This window comes from Camelina sativa, chromosome 6 (genome assembly GCF_030686135.1).
Source record: "Camelina sativa cultivar CO46 ecotype springtype chromosome 6, ASM3068613v1".
NCBI lineage: Eukaryota > Viridiplantae > Streptophyta > Magnoliopsida > Brassicales > Brassicaceae > Camelina > Camelina sativa.
In genome coordinates, this window is record NC_141885.1 from 18558644 (window position 1) to 18564389 (window position 5746).

General features: G+C 35.0%; 1 pseudogene; it reads left to right on the forward strand.

The window, feature by feature from the left end:
• Window positions 1–1791: 1791 nt before the first annotated feature.
• Window positions 1792–2818, forward strand: LOC147942797 (uncharacterized; annotated as a pseudogene).
• Window positions 2819–5746: the final 2928 nt, after the last annotated feature.

Sequence of the window (5746 nt, forward strand, 5' to 3'; positions counted from 1 at the left end):
GAAGTTTGAATGTCTGATAAATCAAGCTTTCTACTCATTTGTATTATGAATCATTTTTGTCTTTTTTATAGTATAACTCTGGAGTCTGAACTATTGCCCAATTTTTTAGGCGATGTGAAATATTGTACCCGTATTTTTTTATTCATCTATTGAGTAATATATGTCTGTTTTTAAAAATTTGTATTACATCATATGCAAGAAAAAATCACAATTTTTACTAACTAAATTTATTATAGAATAATTCAAAATAATTTAAATATAAATTCAAATAAAAATGAAAGAGAATCATATATTTATGTTTGAATGAGATAGAAAGATTTCCTTATTTTTTAAATCTTACCTATAATTAATTTTGAAATTTTTGGTAACTAATATTAAAGTCAATGTATTAAATGTAAAAATTTTCCAAAAAGTATTTTTGAGCAAAAACTGGTGCAAAAATACTAGTATAGATAGTGGTTAACTACATCTATGACTGAAATCACAATGAAAATAAACTATCTCCCATTCACAAAGTAAAATCTTTATATAATTACATCTTACGTGGGTTATAGATAACTGATTTACAAATACAAGTTATACAATGATCATAAGTTTGGGTTGTAATCCCCATTATTGAAAAAAGTATAGGCATGTCCTCTTCAAGTCCCATCCACTTTAGCTAAAAAAGGAGATTCCCAATACATGGATTGGGGCAATGGACCCACTGAATTCTACTAAAGGTTATATAGTTGGGTTAGTTATCTGCTAAGTGTAACGAGTTATCTGCAAATTGAAAAGAGTTATAGTAACAATACAATTTTTACTATTTAGACTTGGGACTTTTTGTTGTTATATGGTTCTGTCAGATATGATTAATTTCACCTTTTTTTCCTTGTGTCTTGGCATTCGCTATTCGGACCGACTACTTTGGATAGGAGAATATAAGGCAGTGGTGTGATGTCTCGGTACGCTTTGCATGGGAGATGAAGCAGGCGGTCTCATTAAAGTCAAATTATACACATGGATCGCAAATGCCTGGTCGACTGGATTAATCATTACTATTACTTTGTTAGTTTTCCTTACTTTGAAGTGTCATCATCTCAACACGTTATTTTGATTATAGAAATTATTTTGATTTTAGCAAAAACCTCACGCTTATAGTAAATTTTGTACATGTTATAAAGAAGTGATTATTCATCACTAAACATGACACATGTTTTAACACTTGTCATTTTCTCTCTTTTGATTAAGTGACTCATCCTTAATTGTGTGCCTATATATATGTGATGAGAGGAAACATTGTACGTGATTGTGGTATACAATTTTTACTTTCTTATTACAAGTCCTCTTTCCTTCTTTTAATATTACTCTCATTCTCTCCTTTAATTCTCCACCACTCATTCAAGTACTAAGAAATCTCATACGTATATATATATTAAGATCTCTTTTATATCACGTTATCAGCACGATCGTCTCTCTGCTCCAACCAATCCAACCGTTTCTATACAGATCACTATTTTGAGATAACATCTAATTTATGTCGAATTTGTTTATTTAAAATTTCTTTAAATTCCTTTAAATTCAAGAATATATATATGAGATATTTACGGAGTAAAAAGACTATGTCTTCTCCTTAATCATAATGGTAGGCTCTGCCTACTTGATCATATAGATCTACATTCTTGATCAGAAAGATAGGCTTTGCCTTCTCGATCATATGTTAAGATTTATATTATATTATGGAAGACTCTGCCCCCTCAAAATCTCATGAATAAATTAATAACGGACTTATTATTCATGTAGATAATTATGTCAAATCTCGCCAGACTCGAAATCCTTGCCCTTGATGTATCTGGAAAAAATTATATGACATGGGCATCGGATGCACGAATGCATCTGAGATCGGATGGGCTTTTAAGCACCATCGATCCGTCGGAAACGACGTCAGATGAGGATAAGTCCAAGGCCATGGTGTTTTTACGCCACCACCTCCACGATAATCTGAAAAACGAGTACATCACGAAAGAAGATACTGTAGATCTTTGGCAATCACTCAAAGATAGGTTTGATCACCAGAAATATGTGATCTTACCAAAGGCTAGACATGAGTGGTTAAATCTCCGGTTCTTGGATTACAAAAGTGTTGGTGAATTTAATTCTGCTATGTTCGGAATCACCTCCAGGATGGCTTTGTGTGGCGAAGAAGTGAGCGATTATGATATGATCGAAAAAACGCTCTCAACTTTTCATCCTGGAAATATAATCCTGCAAGAACAATACCTGACCAAAGGATACACTCGATATTCTGAGTTAATGCACGTTCTTCTTGTTGCTGAACAAAATAATCAACTCGTGATGCTGAATCATCAAACTCGTCCAACTGGATCAGCTCCACTTCCAGAAGTGAATGTTGCTTCATCCAATTATAATAATTGGCAAGGACGAGGACGCGGACGCGGTCGAGGCCGTGGTCGTGGTCGTGGGCGTGGAGGAGGTCGTGGCCGAGGTAGAGGAAGATGTCACTATCCTAATAGCTTCAACGCTGGCAAAGCCAACAACGATCTTCGTGTAAATGATGCCAGCCGCGTTATAAAGAAAAAAAGATGAGAGTATTTGTTACAGATGCGGCATGAAAGGTCATTGGTACCAAACTTGTCGTATACCAAAGCATTTGGCCGATCTATATCAAGCATCTCAAAAGGAAAAAGAAAGAGACGTTGAGACCAATCTCATCTCAAATGAAGCTGGACTTTCCTACCATGGTCTCAATGATGAAACTCATATGGATATCGCAGATTTCCTCGTCAATCAAGAGAGTGGAAAATCATGCGATTAAAATCTTTATGTAAAATATGCTTGTAAAACTTTTGGTGTTTAAAGTCTTTTTGTAATATATATTAAATCTCCTAAGACTTTGTTATATATTAATGCATATTTTATGAATGTTTTATCTCCAGAAAATGTCAACTTTTGAGATTAAGGATGAAGAAATGTGTCTAGCAGATAGTGCTACTACGCACTCAATATTTAGAGATAAAAAATATTTCTCCTCTCTCAAAATGAATGACTCCGCTAAAGGCGTGAGCACTATATCTGGAAATGCAAAGATTATAATGGGTTTTGGCGAAGCCAATTTTTTAATGCCAAGAGGAACAAAATTTGAAATAAAAGATGCATTATATTCCCCTAAGTCTCAACGAAACTTGATAAGTTTCAGAGATATCCGAAGAAATGGATATCTTATAGAGACTATGAATAAGAATGACATTGAATATCTTTGCATCAAATCCGAGGAAAAACATATATTGGAAGAGTTACCAATGTTATCCTATGGATTATATTGCACAAAAATAAATGTATTCGCATTGTATGTTATAGTAAACTCAAAGTTTACTAATACGTTTAAGATTTGGCATGAGAGACTTGGACATCCTGGTTCAATCATGATGCGAAAAATTGTGCAAAATTCTAATGGCCACCCGTTAAAAAACCAGAAAATTTATTGTTCTAGTGAGTTTTCATGTGATGCATGTTCTCAAGAAAAACTCATAATTAGGCCATCGCCAACCAAAGTCGGGAATGAATTACCAATATTGTTAGAGAGAATACATGGTGATATATGTGGACCTATTCACCCTTCATGCGGGTCATTTCGTTATTTTATGGTAATTATTGACGCATCTAGTAGATGATCATATGTGTGTCTTTTGACAACAAGAAATACGGCTTTCGCAAAATTCATTTCCCAAATAATCAGGTTAAAAGCACAATTCCCTGATTATGCCATAAAGAAAGTAAGGCTTGATAACGCTGGTGAATTCACTTCACAAGCTTTTTTAATGAATATTGTATGTCAATGGGAATTGATGTTGAACATCCGGTCCCTCATGTTCATACACAAAATGGCATGGCTGAATCTTTGATTAAACGGTTACAACTCATTGCTAGACCGTTGATATTGAGAACAAAACTCCCAATTTCTATATGGGGTCATGCTATATTGCATGCTGCAGCATTGGTCCAAATACGACCAATTGCATACAAGACATATTCCCCTTTACAATTAACGCCTGGTCAAGAACCAAACATTTCTCATCTCCGTGTTTTTGGATGTGCGGTTTATGTTCCTATAGCCCCACCGCAAAGAACAAAAATGGGGCCACAAAGGAGATTGGGAATATACGTCGGTTATGCATCACCAAGTATCATAAATTATCTTGAACCACAAGCTGGTGATATGTTTACAACACGTTTTGATGATTGCCATTTTAATGAAGATGAATTTCCAGCGTTAGGGGGAGGAATTAAACAGGTACCAAAAGAGATTACATGGAATACACCATCTTTGGTACATCTTGATCCCCCTACGAATCAACGTGAGCTGGAAGTTCAGAAAATTGTACATTTACAAAATTTGGCAAATCAATTACCAGATGCGTTCACAGATACAAAAAGGGTGACAAAATCACATATTCCCGCTGCAAATGCACCATCAAGAGTTGCAATTCCTAGAGAGGAAATCGATGGGAAAAAGGTTAATGAGCCTAAAGTTCAATTGAAACGGGGGAGGCCAATAGGTTCTAAAAATAAAAATCCCCGAAAGAAAAAGAAAATGGGAGACGGAAATGAAAAGGTTCAAGAGAAACCAAGTAAAGAGAAAAGTCATCAGGAAGACGATACAGAAAATTATGAGATCTCTATTAACTATGCCCAAGATGGAAAATTATGGGCTAGAGATGAAATCGATGATGATAATGGAATTTTTTTTTCCTGTATCTAAAGAGATTGATTATGAAAATGATGATCCTGATCCAAGGTCTGTGTCAGAGTGCCAACAAAGGCCTGACTGGGAGAAATGGAAAAGCGCAATGCAAACTGAATTGTTCTCCCTTAATAAAAGAAATGTCTTCGGACCTATTGTCACTGCATCTAATGATATAAAACCTGTTGGGTGCAAGTGGGTTTTCGTGAGAAAGAGAAATGAGAAAGATGAGATAACACGATATAAAGCCCGACTTGTTGCACAAGATTTTTCTCAAAGGCCGGGAGTTGATTATGAGGAAACATATTCTCCGGTCATGGATGCAATTACATTCAGGTACTTAATGAATCTAACAGCTTCTAATAATTTAGAAATGTACCTTATGGATGTAGTGACAGCGTATTTATATGGATCATTGGATAATGAAATACACATGAAAATTCCAGAAGGATTTAAGGTTCCTGAGATTTTAAAAGAAAAGCCTAATGAGATATATGCGGTAAAATTACAGCGATCACTTTACGGATTAAAACAATCCGGACGCATGTGGTATAATCGCTTAAGCGATCACTTATTGAAGAAAGGGTGTGTAAATAATGAAATATGCCCTTGCGTCTTTATAAAGAAATCCTCATCGGGATTTGTGATCATTGCTGTATATGTTGATGATCTCAATATAATTAGAACTCAAAAGGAGATTGATGATACTAGAACTCATATGAAAGAAGAATTCGAAATGAAATATCTTGGAAAGACAAAATTTTGCCTCGGTCTTCTAATAGAACATCTCCAAGATGGAGTATTTGTGCATCAATCAAATTATACGAAAAAGATTTTAAAGCGCTTTTATATGGATAAAGCGACTCCTTTGAGTACTCCAATGGTCGGTAGGTCTCTGAATGTTGATACAGATCCATTCAGACCTTGTGAAGAGAATGAAGAAATACTTGGTCCCAAAGTACCTTATATGAGTGCTATCGGTGGACTTATGTATCTTGCAAA